The sequence below is a fragment of the Peromyscus maniculatus genome, chromosome 2 (genome assembly GCF_049852395.1).
Source record: "Peromyscus maniculatus bairdii isolate BWxNUB_F1_BW_parent chromosome 2, HU_Pman_BW_mat_3.1, whole genome shotgun sequence".
NCBI classification, from domain to species: Eukaryota; Metazoa; Chordata; class Mammalia; order Rodentia; family Cricetidae; genus Peromyscus; species Peromyscus maniculatus.
This window is the reverse complement of record NC_134853.1, coordinates 41,353,749-41,376,355: the sequence shown is the minus strand read 5'-3', so window position 1 is coordinate 41,376,355 and position 22,607 is coordinate 41,353,749. Positions and strand designations below refer to the sequence as shown.

General features: G+C 39.0%; 1 non-coding gene across 1 annotated transcript; it reads right to left on the bottom strand.

Moving 5' to 3' along the window:
• Positions 1-8,408: 8,408 nt before the first annotated feature.
• Positions 8,409-8,544, bottom strand: LOC121827750 (small nucleolar RNA SNORA8). Its single transcript, XR_006070051.1, has one exon. It is a non-coding gene; the product is annotated as a small nucleolar RNA SNORA8 (small nucleolar RNA).
• Positions 8,545-22,607: the final 14,063 nt, after the last annotated feature.

Below are 22,607 nucleotides of genomic sequence, written 5' to 3'. Positions count from 1 at the left end.
CTGGAAAAGACAAATTTCAGAGTCATTATAGAGAAATAATTCAATGTCAGAGCAACATACAGTTAAGTGTTCTTTTTTCCTTTAAAACTGCCATCTACAATAATATTTCTCTACCTGGTCTGGTACCTTGGTATCTTTTCTCACCTGCATATTCACTGAATCCACAACTATGATGTAGACGCATAATGCTCCACTAAAGACAAAAGTTACCAAACGAACTTCTGCAACTGATATTCCTGCAGCCATCTTTCACATGTTAAATATAATGATCAGACAGGCATGGTAACAGGAATTTTTCAAGATCATGCTGAGATACACTAAAGAAGAGTCAAAGTAACCATGACAAGGAAGAGCCCAGGCTGTAGAGACAGGCAGGTTAGAGTTGGGAATACCCCATAATTTTTTTAAAAGATTTTAATTATTTTAGGTGGGTTTGTACACTTGGTTCACATGCCAAAGGCATTGAATCCCACTGAAGCTGTAATTGCAGGCATGGCAGCAGTTGAGCCATTCAAAAAGGGTGCTGGGAAAGAACTCTGCAGGAATAATACTCACTCTTTATGGAAGACCCATCTCTTTATGTACCCTCCTTACTTTAAGATATTTAGACATATTATTTAACCATTTCAGTACCTAGGGTGGGCTAGATGGCTCCAGAGTTACATAAGGCCACTTGTTGCCAAACCAAGGTTGGATGATGGAGAGAACCAGCTCCCTCAAATTATCCTTTGACCTCCCACACATGAACTGTGGCTTGCACATACTCATATCCATCCATATACACACAAAACAAGAGTAAAAATTTTAAAGAATACCTAATAGCAGACAACCTCCATGAAATAAGCATCAGTTATCTCTGGCATCCCCACATCCTGGTTTTCATTAATCAACACCTACCCCTCCACTGCCTCAAGATGTAAGCAAAGCCTATGGTTCTAATCAATAAAATATAGCAAAAGGTAACAGGACAGTCTATGGTTATTAAAATTAAACCTTCCATCTTACATTTTACTTCCTTTATTAACTTTGCTAAATAAATGGCCATACAGACAGTTCTACACACACACACCACCACCACCACCCCCCTGCCCCCACCCCCACCCCCACCCTCCGCCACACACAGGGTCCCTGGCTAATGGACAGCAGGAAGCCAGGAACCTCAGTCTGACAATTCTCAACGACACTACATGACTTTGAACAGACCTTTTCCCAGCTGCTCATCCTACAAGATACAAGTTCTAGATAAAATATGTTGCTTCAAATAAACTTGTTTATAGTAATTTTTTACTCAGCAAGAGATTAATACAGTACAACCGCATCAGATGTTATGAGAATAGGAAAGAAAAAATTAATGTAAGAGCACAGCATAAGGCAGATAATAATGTAGGTCTCCAATGTACATGTGGAAATATCAGGCTTCCTTCCAGTGTAGAACAGAATATGGCCTACTCCTATGGATTTAGATACTAATATTGCTGACTACCAACTCTTAAACCTAGCCCAAGTTTGAATGGTCTATAAAATCCCTCTTAAACTCAACATATCCAATTTATTTCATACTATATCTTCAATCTGGTTTTGTAAAACTCAACTCTTAATTCGCTTTTCTTTTATTCACTCTCTGCTTATTGAATCTACATTTACCTAGTATATCACTATCTAGTTCTTCTAACAGGCACAAACATTAGCACATCTATCCATTAATTCTAACACTTAAATATTTATAGATTACCTACTCCTATTTACTGTAGTAAATCAGATTCTCCTTGTTTACAACGGAGTCTCAATCTGTCTCTGATTTCTTCATCTCTAATACACCATCTTCCACCATCTGCCTTCAAAGATACTGGTTTACAAGGCCACAAGGCTGTAATAATGTATGTAGACTTCAATCAACAAACACTCAGGACACAGAGCCTGGGGCACACAGGACCAAAGACAAAAGAGAAAGGATCCTTGATGTAAACACTAAGTGAATCCAGACTTTCCTGCTACGTAAACCTTATTACAATCAGTTGATAGCAGCAGCTACCATTCTTTAAGTATTACCACATCCTAGGAAGCTAGTCTATACTCTTTCCAATCTTGGGATTATAGGCAGTCTTTACCATGCCCAGTTTTCTATGTGTTTCTGTAAATACTTTCATTTGATCTTCAGGAAAAAATTTTACTATAAAGATCATATTGCTATTTTATGGTAAGAAAACTAAGGAGTTAGTATCATAAGTTAACGAGTGCTGACTCAAAGTTACATAATCCAAGGCTTCCATTTTTTTGCCCTCAATAATTATGGTAGATATTAATGACAGCAAACTCCATATTACATATACTATATTCATTACAATGTTTCTCATATATTTTCCACCTTTATTAAAAATGGGAGCTTTTCAAGCAGACTTGAAACTGGCTTGGCTCAACATAAACATGTAACTTACCTACCTAACTGTTGCAGACAGCAAAGCTGGACAGGCTGAGCCACTTAAGTCTTACAAGACTTTGGGCTTGTAAGTTGTTGAGACTGAGAAAGTCTATGGGGACATTTGGAGTTGGATTAAAGGCATTTTGCATTATGATACAGCCATGAGCATATGGGGCCAGGGAATGGAATGTGGTGGAGTCTAAATGAGAAATGTCCCATAGGCTCACATATTTGAACACTTGGTCCCTGATTGGTGGTACTGTTTGGGGGATGTTCTAGAACTTTTAGGAGGTGTCAATGGATAACTTTGAGAATTTATAAGTTTGCCCCACTTCGAGGTTACTCTTGAAGATATGATCTCAGCTTCTGTTTGTCCATGCCTCACCATCATGATAGACTCTTGGCCCTCTGGAACTATAGACCAAAATTAACACTTTCATCTATAAGTTGTTTTGGGGCATGTTATTTCATCACAGGAACAGAAAAGTTAACACATTAACACTGACTAAAATGTACTTATAATAACAACTCTTTTGATGAATGAAGAAAAGAAAGTAGGAATGGCAAGTAGCTGTCAGCAAGTAACATGTGGGTCTGTAAGTTAACAACGAACAAGGTCTCCTATAGGCTATCACATTGTGAAGAGAGAAAATATGTAATTGTTAGCATTTAAAAGATTCTGTAGTGAGGCCGGGCAGTGGTGGCACATGCCTTTAATCCCAGCACTTGGGAGGCAGAGGCAGGCGGATCTTTGTGAGTTCGAGGCCAGCCTGGTCTACAGAGCAAGACCCAGGAAAGGCGCAAAGCTACACAGAGAAACCCTGTCTCGAAAAACCAAAAAAAAAAAAAAAACCAAAAGATTCTGTAGCATTATGAAGTCCATCATGGATTAGAACCACTTCCCTTCTTTTAACCATTTTTCATATTATCACAAATGCTGCACAGTCAGCAATACTAATGCCCCTCAAGACTACATTGTATTTACTTATTAACCCTCAGGGTTTAATTTTACAAAATATACTCACTTCTTGTATTTAGGATTATTTCTAAAAGACAGATTTTTTTTTTCAGAAGTAAAACTGCTATACCAAAACACTCAATTTTTGTTGGTTTGTTGGATGTTGAGAAATGGTCTCACTATGCAGTCTAAACTAGCCCTAAGTGTGGCTCAAGCTTCAAGTGCTGGGATTACAGGAACAAACCACTATTCCTGACTTGAAACATTCAAGTAGTTTGTAGCTACTATAGTATGGTACACACTTGCTGCTTTTACCCATCAGGTAATATATCCTGTTTACAAGGATATTTATTCACTACTTTATGTTTACATGCCATCTTTGACTGCCAATAAAGTTGTTACTCATTAACAGTTTCCCTACTAAACACATCAGGTGCTATATTAGACAGAGTATAACACTGCAATGACCAAGATAAGCTATTATGAATTTCAATCACCAGAACAAAACAGATAAATTCCACTGTACTTGTAAAATCCCATCTTAATTTTAGGCAAGGCTACAGAGATACACACACACACACACCTTTACCTCATACTTTATACACATAGGTGAGAGGCATTTATTATTTAGCTCAAGTGTAACAGCTTCTCAAGATATGTTGAGAAGCGGGGCTGGAGAGATGGCTCAGAGGTTAAGAGTGCTGTCTGCTCTTCCAGAGGTCCTGAGTTCAATTCCCAGCAACCACATGGTGGCTCACACCATCTGTAATGAGATCTGATGCCCTTCTCTGGCCTGCAGGCACACATGCAGACAGAACACTATATACATAATAAATAAATAAATCTCTAAAAAAAGTTTAAAAAAAAAAAAGATTGAGAAGCAACCCATGATCTACTCAGATATGGAAGCCTATGTTTTCATGCACTGTTTTACAGCTCTAAGACTAGTGCTTTGAGGAGGTGGATCAGAGATGACTGCTCTGAATTCCAAGACCAGCAGCTTTACTCAGAAGCTCCCTATTGAATCTGCACCCTCATCATTCTCTACATGCCCATAAACTGCAGGTGGCAAAGTCCTGCCCAAGAACAACAGAGAGAAACCAAGTCATATAATAAGGCTCCACCCGTATGTGTAGTCTAAAAACTGTCAGTGCATGTTTTTGGCCACAAATGCTTTTAATTATCCACACATCCAAGAATGTGGTACATAAAGTTAGCAATCATTGCTCTCACCGAGACTATTACAATCACTATGCTAAATAGCTTTATATACACTGTCTCTATGCTAAATAGCTTTATATACACTGCCTCATTTATCACATTTAAGACAATATTATTGCTCTCTCTATTTGCAAATGAAAAAAGATTCAGAAGTTACCTGGCCTGCTTAGAGTTAGAAATGCAGCAAATAAAAATCCTAGTGAGTTTGCTACATAATTTCAATCAAAAAATAGCAGCCAATACTGGGAAAATTGGCACTCATGCACTTGCAATCCCAGCACTATAAGGTCCCATGATCAATATCTAATGCTATAAAAAAAAAAAAAAAAAAAAAACAAAAAACCCAAAAGCAATAACAAGAAAGGCCCCAAAACAAACAATGTTTTCAGGGGGCGGGGGGGGGGGGGGCGCGACACACACACAAATACATAAGGAAGTAAAAAGGCAGGGCTGGAAATGTAGCTCAGTAGTAGGGTATTTGCCCAAGGTCCTGGTTCAACCACAGAGTGATGGGGGAAGATTACTCTGGATATGATAGCATCAACAGGGCATATAATCGTTTCCAGGATGTATTTCTCACAGTGTCAACAAAAGCAGGGCAGCAAAAACAGCTTTATGCACCCACAGTACCCGCTGCTGTGAAGAAGCAATCTTATCTGAAAAGGTATGATCTCTGATCTCGACATCTACCAAATCATCTTCAGGCTCCTGCAATTTCACACTGAATAGGCTTCAAGTAACCAATATATTTCTAAAGGAACTGAAGACATTGTGCTGTTGGATGTCCTTCTGTATGGTGTGAATATGTGTTGCTATGATTGGTAAATAAAGAAGCTGCTCTGGCCTATGGTAAGTCAGGTTATAGCCAGGTAGGAAATCCAAGAGAGAGACAGGAAGTTTTGGTGAGGGAGATGCCAAAATGTCATCCAAGTTTGTAAGATAATGGGATGCAGGTAAAGCCACAGAACACATAGATTAATAGTTATGGGTTGTGTTAGGCTATAAGAGCTAGCTAGTAAGAAGCTTGTGGTATACCATACAGTTTGTAATTAATATTAAGCCTCTGAATGATTATTTTAGAAGCAGCTGCAGGACTGCAGGTGAGAGAGATTTGTCCTGACTGCGGGCTGGGCAGGACATAGGAAATCTTCCAGCTACAACTTTGTCACACCAGAAGGTACTACAGGATGGAGACAACAGCCAGTGACTCTCCGTCTCAATCCTTTCCAGATTCTAATCTCCATTTAAACTATGTGAGTGTGGAGGTAAGTCACATGGCAGACAAGCAACCACAGAACAAGGTAGCAAGCTCTACAAGAGTTGGTGCCAAAATGCTAGGGAGAAAGCATGCTTAAAAAAAAAAAAAAAACAGAAAGAAGAGAAGGGAAAGTTAAGGTTTCTGAGTAATTCGGAAAAGTGTGCAGGCAGACTTCTGAAGCTGCCAGGCCACAGCTCTGTAACTGACAGCCTAATTTTAATTTGCATCCTTTGCTACAGTAAAAGTTGTAATTACATATAGTGTTCTCTTAGTTTATGAGCTTTTCCACATAAGCGTCGTTAGTCTCCAGAGGAAAGGCAGTCTTCAGTGCCTTTTCTAACTCTAGAAAACTCACTGAACATTCACATGGTGGTTTCTAAAGGGGCTATTAAAAGGGGCTGAATTTAAAAGTCTAAAGCAGAAAATGAACCAATCACATATGCTTAGAACATCTAAATGCATCATAGGGCAAGAAAAACTAATAAGGCCATGCTAAAAGGACAAAGAAACCAACATTATAATGGCTTTCATTGGCACGGTTTAATCGTTAAAAAAATGATTGCAAAAACTGAGTAACCTCAAATCCATAAAAACTCATGTGTTTCTAACAATACCTTAAAAAACAAACAAACAAACAAACAAACAAAAACCCTGGGGCTAGTGAGGTAGCCAAGCAGATAAAGATACTTGCCACCAAACCCGACAACACAAGATCAATCCCAGGATCAACATGGTGGAGAGAATCAACTCCCACAAATTGTCTTCTGATTCCCACAGACATTAAGTTGTGTGTCCTCTGACCATATACACGAAATAAATAATGTAATTTAAAAATGAAAATAAATAAAAATCTTGGTAAACTAGTTTCAGAGCCCATAATAAAAACTAGAGAAATTGGGCGGTGGTGGCGCATGCCTTTAATCCCAGCACTTGGGAGGCAGAGGCAAGTGGATCTCTTTGAGTTTGAGGCCAGCCTGGTCTATAGAGCGAGATCCAGGACAGGGACCAAAACTACACAGAGAAACCCTGTCTCGAAAAACAAAACAAAAAAAACTAGAGAAAGAAAAATTAAACTTTTACCTTTTCTTACATAAACTGTGCTTCAGGATAACCCAATAGCTGTTAACACACAGAGAATACTTACCTAGAAAAACACCAACAATGGTGCAGATGAAATACAGGGATAGTCATTTCGCACTAAAGTAACAGATCTACAATAACATGGTTCAATCTCTGGAACTATGTAAAGGTAGGGGAGAACCAACTCCAAAGTTGTCCTTACACTTCTACACACTTGAACTGTGGCATGTAAATGCAATACATACATAAATGAATTAATTAAAACAATCAGGGAAATTCTGACAGATTCTTCTAATGGGCAAGGAAGGTTGAAAGATATGACTTTCAGAGACCACTCGGCACTCACTCTAAGCATGGCATACTAAAGTAAGCATCTCAAATGATTTAACTGGATACAGTTCTAGTTTCTTGCCTACTCCAGAAAATTAAGATTCCACACCTATCAGCCATACAGTAAATGCAGAGTAGATTAAAAACTAATCATTGTAAGAAAACAATCAACAGAATACAAAATGATGACCATTCCCTAGGACATCAACCTAGGTTCTTCAACAAATTGTTTCCAAAATAAAAGAAAGCTTTTAATAAGTAAAAATAAATTAAAAAACAATAAATGAATGTATAGATCTGTTTGGGGGTAAGGAGAGAGGCTAAAACAATCAAAGCAACTAATAAAAGCCAATTTTTAGATAAATATAAAAACCTAAGCCTGAGCTAGGTATTAAAGAATTTCAAGTTGGAAGTTTGTCACCATGGAATTCTTGCCCAGGGTGCATGGAGTCTTTTGTTTGATTCCCAGCACAAACCTCCATCATCCAAAAAAATTTTAAAAATTTTGTTAGACTGAAGGCTATCGAGGATGCTTAGGGGTTAAGAGCTCCTACTGCTGCTCTTCCAGGGGACCTGAGCTCAGTTCCCAGCACCACATTGGGTGGTGGCTCCTAACTCAAGCTCTTGAGGAAACAACTGCCTCTGTCGTCCATAAGCATCAGCATGCATACCCAATACACATTTAATTAAAATAGTATTTATAAACCCGCTTTTGTTTGGTTGATAATGGCAGGCACAGTAGTTAGGACAAAATAAGCTCTCAAAAACTAATATGTAAAATGATACTTGACTTAAAATATTGCCTAATGAAAACAAATGATGAAAAAAAGAAACAAGAAAGGTTAGCAGAAATGAATTTTGTTGAAATGTAGATATATTTAATGTTGAATGGTACTCCCCAACAAGTGAAAAAGATACAGAAGGTTCACTAAGTATACTAACTTTGTGCATTTTCAAATTTCCACAATAAAACATAAAAGGAGAAAATCATTTTAATCATATTCCACATTTACAATGAAGGGATCAATATTATAAGTAACTATAACCTTTAGAAAGCAATTAGTATTTGTGACGGCAAACAAAGATCTTATAAATTCAGATCTTCCTTAACCCAGTAATAATACTACTTCTAGTATTTTTTAAACTGCATCAATAGAAATACCAGGATTAACAAGCACAAAGCCAAGAAAACCTACAATGCCAGATATTGAATTTCTATTATACTGTCCTTTGAACGCACCAGAATGAGCGTTGCTACCCATGTGCGGACCCATGCTAAGGAAATTATGGCCAGGCATGGGGGTGCTTGCCTTTAATCTCAGCAAATTCTCTTCAAATTCAAGGCCAATCTGGCCTACATAGTGAGTTCTAGGACATCTAGGGATATACAAAGACCCTGTTCTCAATCCCTCCCTGCAAATGGAAACAATTTTCCAATGTGTTTAAGTATATAAAAGATACTTTACCATTATCATTAATAATAAATGAGCAGTTATTCATTCTTCCAGTGTAAATATTGTAGAAAAACACGGGATAGTTTTTAGTAAGGCTAATAATGCTGTAAAAGAACAATACACATAACATAAACACAGACAGGTGTGATGACTCATGCCTACAATCTCATCACTGGGTAGACTGAAGCAAGAGAACTGTTGTAAATCTCCTGCCATCCCCCAATAAATAACATAATCACAGATGTGCAGAGAAATGTTGAGGGAGTGTTTAGAGAGTAAATAATGCAAATATGACATGTACCTCTACGTACTGGATTAGCAATGGTCTTATAAAACAGTACAGTCTGCTTCTACAGAAATATTTCTTCCTGGTTTACATTTTTTTGTTTATTTTGAGACAGGATCTGATCTTGAACTTGTGATCTCTCCCTGCCTCAGCCCGAGGAAAGCTGTAATTACAGAAATGTACCACTATGCCTGCTACCTCCCTGGTTATAATTTGTCCCCCAAAAGACATAAAAACAACTGACTGGTAAGGAACAAAGTTAACATATTTGGTTCAAATCCCTCTTCTGCCATTTCCAAGCTGGACAATGAGGAAAGTATTTTGACTTCCAGCCCTCTTCTCAAAATCAGATAATATATTCCTTGTAGTGCCAAAAAAGAAGAAAAAGTCTAGCTAAAACAAGGTGGAAACTGAAAGAAGCTACTGAGACACAGTCTATAGCCAGGTTTTTGTTTCTCATTTGTGTTTAAATTTAAAAAAAAAAAAAAGCAATAATAATAATAATAATTGTGACATAAAAGCAAAGCTTACAAAAAATTCCAGGTTCCTACCCTTACCTACAGAACAAAAAATGATATCAGTAGAAGTTTTCATCAATAAATTGGCCTGTTTACTTGTTTTTTCATATAACTAAAGGAATGATTTCTCAAAAGCAAACGCATCTCCTAAAAGCCCACTGGAATGAACTGGGTCTACATGAACCAGCACAGTGTCTGTTCTTTAGGTGTATATATTAAATATGTGCTACATGATACCCCCTGTTGTTTGTAATAGAAAAAAAAAACTAATTCTTCCCCACACCTACTGGCCATCTTTACTCATACTAATGTACAGAACACTCTGAAAGCCTTAGTCACAGCAGAGGCAGGTAGATTGCCATGAATTGGAGGACAGCTTGGTCTATGTAGTAAGACAGTGAATTCCAGGCTAGCTAGAGCTACACAGGAAGACCCTGTCTCAAAATAAACATCTTTCAATCCTTTAAAATTGAACTCACAAGTTTTCTTTCCTGGAAGATCTCAAGGAGAATCAACATGTTCTTAAATCATGTATCAGTTCTTAGCAAACCATTTGTAGCCAATTCATGAACATAAGCAGAAATACAAATACCTAGTAATGTCTAATAGAAAGGGGCTGTCACCACCCTGTATCCAAGGCAATGTTTGAAAAATAAAAACAGTTTATAAAAACAAACAGTAGTAATTGAAATAAAAACACCAGCCTCCTATAAGCATATATGTACAGAAATATACAAATCAAATTTCCACTGTGCATCAACACCCAGCCAACCTAAGAGGTATTCAAGATGCTCTTATTCTCAGATAATACCCAGTCTTCTAGTTTACACACACACACACACACACACACACACACACACACACACACACGAGAGAGAGAGAGAGAGAGAGAGAGAGAGAGAGAGAGAGAGAGAGAGAGAGAATGAATGAGAATGAGAATAATTTTGACTGGTTGGTACCTACCTACTTAAGAGTCTATAAGGTAAAATATGTGTGTCCTCAAGCCAGCTGTAGAGAAGCAGACATAACTCAGACTATGATTGAAGTGGTGTACCATCTTTGGTTTAGAAAAAAAAAATGTGGAGGAGGCCAGCTCTGTGGCAGTAACACTCTGAGGGGACTAGGTGTATAAGTCTTCTGTCACAGTCGGATCAGGATTACTCAGCTTCTGTCACAGACATTCTCTTCTATCATACCATCTCTTCCTAAAGCTGCCATATCCACAGACCCCTTCTCTCTGCCTTGGTGCTCACACCACCAAGTCTTTTAAAAACTATTTCTGGGCTGGATGTGTAGTGCAATGGTAGGTAGTTTACCTAACATGTTCAAGGCCTTGAGTTCACACTCCAGCACCAAACAGACAAGCTGTCTCTATCTCACCTGCTATTACAACCCCAGATGCTATGCTTTAGGTGGCCATGCCATAGCTTCAGAAAACCACAGTTGTGTCTGGTAATGGAAAGGTTTTTCTTCAATTCCCCTGCCCCACAGTTTAGACAAGGCACAATATGGGAAATACAACATTCTGTGTAAGCAAGACAGAAGTTTGTTGTCTTTAACTACCATCCATTTAGTAGGTGGAAAATGAAGCTTATTAGAATACTTGCCCAGCATGCACAAGGCCCTTACTTCAATCCTTAACACCACCATAAAAAAAAAAAAATTACTTGTTGTGCTTAATACTGTCTTATTAAAATTTTACAAAGATCAATGTTGTACAATCTAACTCAAAGTTATAAAAATCACTGAAATGTTTCTTCTCCAGCAGGTCCCTGAAGTAAATAGCTTTATTAAGAGGGTCTGGGAAGAGAGAAAACGTCCTTATCAATACACTGTTGTGGAATAGTCCTTTTGTTCGCTATGAAGATTTGAAAAAGGGGGAAATGCGGCCAGGTGATGGTGGCACACGCCTTTAATCCCAGCACTCGGAAGGCAGAGCCAGGCAGATCTGTGAGTTTGAGGCCAGCCTGGTCTACAGAGCAAGATCCAGGACAGGCACCAAAACTACACAGAGAAATTCTGTCTCAAACCCCAACCCCCAAAGAACCCCCCCCCCAAAAAAAAAAACAGAAAAAATGGGAAATGTGTGGACATTCCTCTACACTGTGTAAATATATATCACTGTGATTGGTTTAATAAAGAAGCTGATTGGCCAATAGCTGAACAGGATAAAGTTAAGCAGGAGAGTGAAACTGAGAATGATGGGAAGAAAAAGGGCAGAGTCAGAGGAGTCTTGAACAGACACTGAGAGAAGAAAGATGGACATGCTGTACTGAGAAAAGGTACCAAGCCACATGGCAAAACACAGATAAGAAATGTAAATTAATGTAAAATGTAAGAGTTAGCTAGGAACAAGCTTGAGCTATTGGTCGAGCATTTATAATTCATAAAGTCTGTGTCGGTTATTTGGGAGCGGCTCGCGGCATAGAAATTTACACTGACAATACATATCTGTTAAATTTCTATTTTTTAAAAAAAAAATAAATTTCTAACTCTCAATATATAAATGGGGGGCTGGAGAGATGACTCAGAGGTTAAGAGCACTGGCTGCTCTTCCAGAGGTCCTGAGTTCAATTCCCTGCAACCACATGGTGGCTCACAACCATCTATAATGAGATCTGGTGCCCTCTTTTGGTGTGTGGACAGAACACTATATGTAATATATATATGGATGCTAATAATGGCCACTTTATATAGATATTACAGAAAAGAAGTAAAGTTTCAGTAAAAGATATTTTGTACAAAACCACCTTTACAGTAACTACCAAAAATGTTTTCTAGAGGCAAAAAAAAAAGAGTGGTCTAAAATACTCACCCCAAAGCACCTGCTGAGTTCCATTCTATTCTCATCTAGTCTTCACTTACTATTGTATACCTGAACCTGACAATACTAATAGCAGGAAACCACCAACAGAACATGCTTGAGTCCTGTTTTAATGCCATACTACTTCAAACCAAAACCAGCATCATTAAATCTACTCAAACACATATCTTTAGATGGACATTCCACCAGTACCCGCATGGCTCCCTACTGATGGGAGACGAATAAGCCCTGGTTCCTTGAGCCTTTACTCATGTCAGTCTATTCCTCTGTTTTATAGTCAACTCACCAACATCCTGGCAGTCTTTGCAGTCAAAAGTCTGTTTCATAACCACTTACAGTCCAAACTTCAGATTCTAACAGTCCCATCTGTATCCCAGCATCAATGGTCTGCTACACCTTTTTTACTGCTGCCAAGTACCTTACATTGCCCAAATTGTATAGCAAATGTGTGGGAGCCCGTTCTGGGGTTCCTCGTGGCTTTACCCAGCAGGTCCGAATAGAGGATGATCAGGACCACGGGCCTGAGTGCAGGTGTCTGAGATGGCCTGCACTTGGCTGTGCTGGGGGAGGAGGTCTTTTGCTCCACCCCTTGGCATCTCTATAAAAACCCTGGGCCAGAGACAGTAGGGGCCCGTTGGAATAGGTTCCAGGACCTCTCGAGGCTATCCTTTATTTTCTATCTGTTTATCTCCGCAAGATTCTCCACGATAAATCCTTCTATCTAATATTTCCTGCTGCTCGCACTCAAGAAAACTCTGGGAAGCTGTGGGGGTAGTGGGTAAACGCCCCACACAAATGACAGTAGAAAATTTGTTTGGTAAACTTTGTTTGTTTGTTTGAAATAAGGTCTTACCTTGAAACACAGGCCAGCCTCAAACTCATAATCCTCCTTGCCTCTACCTTGCAAGTAGTAGGATAACAGATGATAGCTACCATACTTGGTTAATACTGTTCTTTCAATACTACAGTAATATCCAACATACATAATAGAAGTCAATGATTTTTGAGGCATAAATGATGTGAGGACTAAGTATCCCAACTATGAAATAAAAAACCCAAATGGCTCAAAGAGCATTCATAGAATATTATTTGTCAAAATAAGATGATCCAAGGTTAAATTGTGAGTCTGTTTAAAGTGGACATGGTGGCATATGTCTCTAATCTCAGTACCCAAGAAGCAGGTGCAGGAGGACAGCTAGAAGTCTGTTCCAGGCCAGCAAGTCAGACACTAATTTCAAAGTAAGACAAAAATATTCTTTTTTTTTTTTTTTTAAAGTATCACTGGAGAGATGGTTCAGCAGTTTAGAGCACTGGCTGCTCTTGTTGAAGACCTGTGTTTGATTGCCAGCACCCACACTGAGGCTCTTAACTGTCTTTAATCCCAGTTCCTGGGGATTCTTCTGGCCTCCAAGGGGACCAGACACTCAAATGGCTGGTGCACAGACATACAAGCAGGCAAAATACCCTTACACATTAAAACACACACACACACACACACACACACACACACACACACACACACACACACACACACACACACAAGAACCAAGTAACCCAGCACATATATAATTACAGTCCTGGCTTAGTAAGCTACCCAGTTTTTCCAAATCTATGGCTTTTTGCAAAAGTCAAGAAGTATATGAGATCACTCATCCAATGTTCTAAAAACTACTATGTAGTCAGACTATGCACAAAGCCCAGTCCTTATGTAGTCATTCAACAAATTATCTTTTAAAATCTCACCATAAGATGACTAAATATTAAGAAGGGAGGTATGAAAAGGCTACCCTAAAAAAGAACAGACAAGAATAAAGAATCCATACAAAGAAGCATGATTAAAAAAAAAAAAATTAAAAATGGCAACTGTCTGCCTCCTGCTTATGGACCAGAATGCAAACTCCAATGCCATGTTTACCTGCCAGCTGCCATGCTTCCTGTCACGATGGTCATAGACTCACCTCAGACTGTGAGCCCACAGTAAACTTTTTCTTCTATAAACAACAAAACCCTGTATATATAAAACTCAAGTTCCAACTAGAAACTAAGTTGACTCTCACTGAGCACACTACTAAAACTTAAGCTTACACAACTAATTGCTTAAACAATTCTAGGCAAGTAAAATGGCTCAGAAAGACATCTGTAGCCACACCTATCAAGAGCTCAGCACCGACCCACATGGTAAGAGAGAAAGTACTGTCTCTTTCCTCTGACATCCACACAACAGCCCAACACACACAAATCAATAAACAAACAAAAGAACTAAGAGTCAGTCTTCTTAGCAACATAACTTTGGGACTGGTCATTATATACATTTCCCCTTGTGTAAAATATTTTAAACTCCATGATTTGCTTATATGATCTAAACTTGTTTGTTGCATTTAATTTTCAGTATTAACATAAAAACTAACTGTGGCTTTATACACAACACAGTATTTTAGTATTACAGTCATTTTTATTCTTTATTCTTGAAGAACTGATCCCATGGATACACACAAATCTATACACCCAAATCTGCAGTGCCAAGACCTTATCTAAATGGGGTAGTATTCACCTAACACATAGGCTCCTATGTGTTTTAATCTACTACAGTGTCTAAATGTCTATAAATACTTGTTAGAATGAATTGCTGAGAAAATTATAACTGGAAAACTTTGTACATGTACAGGAATTACACAATTACTTGCCTATTCTATCTGAGGCTCTAGACTCTCAGTACTCTTGCCTTGGCCTGAGCTCTAGGAGTTCAAATATGCACCACCATACCTACTCATAATTTTTTTAAGACTTATTTATTTTTATTTTATGTGTATAGGTGTTATACTTGCATGTTATGTGAATGCATCATATGCATGCCTAGTGCCTGCAGAAGGCAGCTCTGTTGGATCCCCTGGAAATGGAATCACAGATGGCTATGAACCTCCTTGTGGATGCTAAGAATCAAACCTGGGTCCTCTAGATATGTAACAAGTGTTCTTACTGCCAAGCCATCTCTTCATTGTCTCACCTACCCATTCCTATTATTTTTTGACCACCTGCCTAAGTATTGTTATTAGTTTCTGTTCAATAAGACAAAACAGTACATATTTTATTGAGACAACACTAGAGAAATATCAAAACATGTCAGTCATGCTTACTAGTATAAAAGATACACAAAAACAGAATTTCAATTGGAGGAGAAAAGATGAATTTTTTTCAAATGGTAGTATTATGATGTTGTGGGATATTTGTACACTGTGTGAAAATGTATTGCTATGATTGGTGTATTAAAAAGCTGAATGCTTATACCCAAGGATTGCTCAATCACACCAAAGATACATGTTCAACTATGTTCACAGCAGCACTATTCGTAATAGCCAGAACCTAGAAACAACCTAGATGCCTGTCAATTGAAGAATGGATTAAGAAAATGTGGCACATATACACAATGGAGTACTACTCAGCAGAAAAAAATGACAGCATGAAATTTGCAGGCAAATGGATGGAACTAGAAAATACCATCCTGAGTGAGGTAACCCAAACCCAGAAGGACAAACATGGTATGTACTCACTCATAAGTGGATATGAAATATAAAGCAAAGAACAATCAGACTGCAACCCACAGAACCAGGGAGGCTACATAGCAGGGGGGACCCTAGGATGACTGGCTTATAGTAAGTTTTGGGTTTACTCAATCACTGGGCAAGCCACAGTGAAACATTTCACTATTAGGATAAGAATTTATACTGTGGGCTGGAGAGATGGCTCAGCCGTTAAAGGCTAGGCTCACAACCAAAAATATAAGAATTTATACTGTATCAAGCTGATAATAGAAAAATAAATACATAAATAAAAATGAAAAAAAAAAAGCCTGTCAAGTGCCATTTTACAACAGAGAGAACAGGTAATAGGATCTAATTTAAATTTCATAAAGATTATTCACAATTGGGCTGGAGAGATGGCTCAGAGGTTAAGAGCACTGGCTGCTCTTCCAGAGGTCCTGAGTTCAATTCCCAGCAACCACATGGTGGCTCACAACCATCCATAATAAAATCTGCTGCCCTCTTCTGTTTGTGCAGACGGAACACTGTACATAATAAATAAATCTTTATTTTTTAAAAAAAGAGTATTCAAAAAAAAAAAAAAAAACGAAAAACCAAAAAGCGGAATGCCCAAACAGAGTCCATTTCAGCGTCTGAGCTGCCCACTCAAATAACCCTATAAAACCTAAAAGCTTTTGCAGCCAGCACTGTCCTCTGCTAATATGAACCACCTTTCATTTGCATTAAGACCTCTCCCTTCTTTCCACAGAGGTTGACTGTGTTCAGTGGTTTCTAGCTGGGCTTACTTAAAAGTTCCAGGACAGCCAGAGCTACATACAGACCGTGTCTCAAAAAAAATGAAACAACAAAAAAGACATTGTGAAATTTACAGGGAAATGGATAGAAGTGGAAAGGATTATATTGAGGTGATCCAGGCTCAGAAAGACAAAGGCTGAATGATCTCTCTCAGAGGCAGAGTGCGGCTTCCAAATGTTACTTATATTTATTTATGGTGGGGAGATAGTGTATGGGGCCAGGAAACCAGAAGGGAGACCAAGGGAGGGTAATAAAGGCTTTGGGGTGTGATATACCATATGGGATGTGAAAGTGGAAATGGGAATACCAGGGGTGGAAGGGTTTAATGGGGGAGTCCCCCAGGGAGATGGGAGAGGAAGGGGGCTGGTAGTAGGGGGTGGGGGTCAACTAAAGCTAAATATATATATATATATATATATATATATTGGTTTTTCGAGACAGGGTTTCTCTGTGTAGCTTTGCGCCTTTCCTGGAACTCACTTGGTAGCCCAGGCTGGCCTCGAACTCACAGAGATCCGCCTGGCTCTGCCTCCCAGTGCTGGGATTAAAGGCGTGCGCCACCACTGCCCGGCATAAATATATATTTTTTAATGCCACAAGAAAACTGGCAACTTTGTAAGGTAATTTAAAAATTTAAAAACTATTAAAACAAAACAAAAAAGTACTTTTAAGACAGAAAAAAAAAAAAGGCTGAATGCCCAATAGCTAGGAAGGAGGTATAGGTGGGACTTCTAGGAAGAGAGAGAGGAAATAGATGAATCTAGTACTCTCGACAGAGATCAAGGGAACTCTAAAAAGTCAGACATATGACAGATCAGAGGTAACCGATCCATGCAACAGAACATAGATTAAAATAAATGGGTTAATTTAAGTTATAAGAGGTAGTGGGACAAGCCTAAGCTAAGGCTGAGCTTTCATAATTAATAATAAGTCTCTGTGTCATTATTTGTGAACTGGTGGACCAAAGAAAAATCTGTTAACATTATGATGATGTAGCACCTGTATGACCCTAGCACTCAGGAGCCTAAATATCCTGGAGTATGGTGATGTCCTGAACTGTATGGCCAAACCATATCTCAAAAGAAAAATAGTAAGAAAAATGGCATAAGGAAAATAAACTCTGGATGTACATACTAAGAAATGAGAACTAAGACAACCACAAGACACCATTTTTAGCATTCAGAAGGCCACTAATGATGGGAATAACTTATTAAATGTTGAAAAGGTTAACAGTTTACCCAATGGCTCTTTTCCTCTTCCTTTTTCCTTTCTAACCTTCTCTTTCCCCTCCCCTTCTCTTCCCTTTCTGTCTTGAGACAAAAAAAAAAAAAAAAAAAAGCCAGGCGGTGGTAGCGCAGGCCTTTAATCCCAGCACTCGGGAGGCAGAGGGAGGCAGATCTCTGTGAGTTGGAGGCCAGCCTGGGCTACCAAGTCAGTCCCAGGAAAGGCGCAAAGCTACACAGAGAAACACTGTCTCGAAAAAACAAAACAACAACAACAACAAAAAAGTTGGATGTAGCCCAGGGAGCCTGAAACTTCCTAGGTAGCAGAGGTTGACTTGAAAGATCCTCCTGTCTCAGTGGTATGTACCACTCACCATACCCGCTTCTAATGGCACATTTCTGACAGGAATGTAAGTTGGTGGAACTCTTAAGAAGACAATCTGCAGCGTGTACTAAAAATATACAGACTAAGAATTGTTTGTCTGGGCCGGGTGATGGTGGCACACACCTCTGATCCTAGCATTTGGGAGACAGAGGCAGGCGAATCTTTGAGTTCAAGGCCAGTCTGGTCTACAGACCAAATTCCAGGATAGCCAGGGCTACACAGAGAAATACTGTCTAAAAAACAAAACAAAAAAGTTCATCCGTTTTTATATAGAGTCTCTTGTAACTCGGGATAACCTCAATCTCAATTCTGATCCTCCTGACTCTACCAAGGATTGGTATTAAGTGTATGCCATTACTCCTGGGTTTTGTTTTTTTGAGACAGGGTCTCTATGTAGCCCTAGCTGTCCTGGAGCTCACTATGTAGACTGTATAGAGCACTGTTCTATCTTGGCTCCCCTAAATGGTCACTCATATTTATTTCTTTAATTGTTATCTATAGGGAGAAAGAAGAATAACCACAGATGAGTCAGAAATCCTATAGTCAAGCCCTGTCCTACACTGTGACCTTGACTGGCTTCATCTACCAATTTTCTAATTTTCTTTCATTTGAGAGAGAGAGAAAGAACGAACATCTATTTCCCCAAGGCAGTTTTGAGGAGCTAAAGAATAATCTTCATAGATGTGGTAGAATTATGCCAACTCTTCCAGATACATATGAAAACAACATCAATCAGTTAATGTTAGTAACAAATTCAGACCTATCCCCAACTCAGAAATAGTACTGGTTGATGCACAATATTTCCAACTACAAATACTACTGTTAAACATGTTTCTTTTTTCTTTCCTGGTTTTGGGGATTCAACCCAATAGGGATAGTCAGGAATGTCAGGAATCCTAGCACTGGGACTCAGGGATAAGGCACAGTAATAAGCTGGGGCCTCACAGTGTGACTGGCTCAAAAGGGGATTGGTGGTATAAAGAGCTTGCTCAGTATGCCCACAGAGGAAGTTCTGGGTTCACTTCCCAACACTGCTATAAGCCAGGTGTGGTAATGAGTACCCTAGTGATCACAAAACTTGAAGGTGAAGGAAAGATGATCATAACTTCAAGGCTATCCTCATCTACACAGTGAGTTTAAGGCTAAGCTAGGCTACATGAGACCCTGACTAAAATAAACAAACAAGCAAAACAACAAACTAAAACCACATAAACTGCTGAGCTACATACCAACACTTTGCCAACAAATCCAAATGTTTTTTTCTCTTTTTTTTATTTTATTTTATTTTACAATACCATTCAGTTCTACATATCAGCCACGGGTTCCCCTATTCTCCCCCCTCCCACACCCTTCCCTTATCCCCAGCCTACCCCCCATTCCCACCTCCTCCAGGGCAAATCCTCCACCGAGGACTGCAATCAACCTGGTAGACTCAGTCCAGGCAGGTCCAGTCCCTTCCTCCCAGACTGAGCCAAGTGTCCCTGCATAAGCTCCAGGTTTCAAACAGCCAACTCATGCAATGAGCACAGGACTTGGTCCCACTGCCTAGTTGCCTCCCAAACTGATCAAGCCAATCAACTGTCTCACCTATTCAGAGGGCTTGATCCAGCTGGGGGCCCCTCAGCCTTTGGTTCATAGTTCATGTGTTTCCATTCATTTGGCTATTTTTTTTTTCAATAATTGAGTAGAACCGAAATTTATTATAAGCCACAGTTGTCCTAGGGATCTCCATACTATATATATAGCCTCTACAAATCCAAATTTTAATTTGATGTTTTCCTTTAAATCTTTCCCCTCACTTTATTGTATACATACCTATCATTTCCCTGGTGTTCCTTTAGAATCTAACCCCTAATCTTCCCTGGCATAACCTTTAGAGTCTGCAAATTCTCTTTTAACTTTCTAGTCCACTCCAATCCCCCTTTGATATTCCCACCAGCTAGCATCAAATTCTGCTTCTCAAGTTTCCCCTACCTTTTCTGAAGATATCTTTTGTATGCTAGCTAAGCACATCTCGCTAAGCACCCACATGATTCCACTTACTTCCTTTATTTAGTTGGTAACCCTACTGCATATGTGAACTTGACAACTCTGACACATAATTAACCCAGAAAGATAATGTTTGGAATAAGATTTATCTCCATTTAGAGTCTACCCACTCCACTGGGACTCAGTAACTTCAACACTTGAGTTTATAATCTACAAACTGAAATGATAATCTTTTACGGAGTTGATAGAGAGGGGAGTTGGTGATAATGTACATTAGAATCCTTCATAGTGCCCAAGAGTGTATTAAAAATCACTAAAAGTGGTGGGTATTAAGCTTCAATATTAATAGCTTCAAAATTAACCCCATTTCCTTCTTTCAGAAGTATCAAAGGATCCTGTAGCAGGAATCTTAAAAGTTCTTATTAATAAAATCAAACCCGAGGCGAGTTATTGGGGTCCATGCTGGTAGATCAGAGAGACAGAACAAGCCACAGCTATCTCACCTTGCCAATTCCTCAGCTGGTCCTGTTTCCTCAGACTGGAAGCTTCTGTGTCCTCATCCCAATGAATCTCAGCTGAACTGTGTTGCTCCAAAGCCTGAAAGCTTAACCAGCCGAATGCTTAACCAGCCAAAATCTTCTAGTTTCTGGTCCTCACGCCTTATATATATCTTTCTGCTTTCTACCACCACTCCCTGGTATTAAAGGCTGGCTTTCTGGGATTAAAGGCGTGTGTCACCATGCTTGGCTATTTCCAATGTGGCCTTGAACTCACAGAGATCCAGCGGGATTTCTATCTCTGGAATGCTAGGATTAAAGGTGTGAGTGCCACCATTTTCTAGCCTTTGTATCTAGTGGCTGTCTGTTCTCTGACCCCAGATAAATTTATTAGAGTATACAATATTTTGGGGAACACAATACCACCACAGGATCCCATACCTGGAAAATTATAACAACATTCTACACATTTTTAGTCCAGTTAAAAATCCTTCCTACACCAATCTCTGTTTATCTGAACTTTAAAGCCTAATGATGGTCCTATTATCGTTTCTGGGAAACTGTCCCCAGCTCCAGGTGACCCACAGAATTATTTTCTCTTCTCAGGATACAGAACTCTAGCTATATAAAGTAATACTGATGAACTAAAGTGGGAGAGGGGGAAAAAAACCGCAAGAGGAAAATTTGCTTCTCCTTAAATCCTTTGCATCTGTAGTTGACTATAAATGATGGAGGAAAGAGCTGGACAGATAGATGGCTTAGTGGTTAAGAGAATTTGTTCTTTCTGAGGGCCCAGGTTCAATTCCCACCATCTATATGGCAACTCCTAACTCTCCACAACTCCATTTCTAGAGTATCCAATACCACATAAAATAATCTAAAATAATAAAAAATAAAAAAATAAAAATGACCCCATTATATTTATACAGAATATATGAGTATTGCTTGACTTCCACGTCTATATAAAAAACCAAAAATCAACTCAGAAAAAATTTGTCTTGCCTTGTCAGGCCTGGTGGTGTTAATTACATCACTGAGGACAGACAGCTCCTTCAAATCTCTAAGTTGAAGGCCAGCCTAGTCTACATAACAAGTTCCACGCCAGCCAGAGATACATAGTGAGAACCTATCTCAAAATTAATTTATTAAACGCCTGGTCAACTTTTCAACTGGGGTAATTCAAAATTTCCTCTTGAAAAATTATCACTGTGATGACAAGGCCCACCAGTCTAGCCTTACCAACTTTCTAAAATACGAAAACCTCAGAATTAGCTTTCTTTTGGGGGGAATGAAAGTGAGAAACCCCAAAGAAGAAACTTTGATCTCCAAAACTAAACACATCCATTAGATTCCCAATACTGGGGGTGTGGGGTGTGTGTGATCTAAATAAGCCAGGCCTGGTACTAAATGCTAGGAATATAAATACTCTCAAGTTGCTGTCAAATTTAATAGAGCACGAGATCTGGATGTTACCAAAGAAAGCAAACTAAAGGCCTCATGAAGAAAAGCAATTTGAAATAATTCTGTCTCGTTTCTAATTCTGCAAACTGCAATTCTTAGCAATTCTACCACATTCAGTGTTCACTGGTTGCTGCATCAATGAAAATAACATCCACCACAAAGAACATATATCTGACCCAGACCAAGAACTGAGTGTTAGTTAGCCTCTCTCTGCAAATTGGATGCATCCCCATATAACACTCTGTCTGCCAAGAGGAAAAGAGTAGGACAGGCATCTTCTTCACATTCTACAAAAGAAAACCTTTTTCATAAAGGTTCATAGTGCTAAGTGTGTGCCTTTTCTGACACAGGCATGCTCAGATAAATGTCA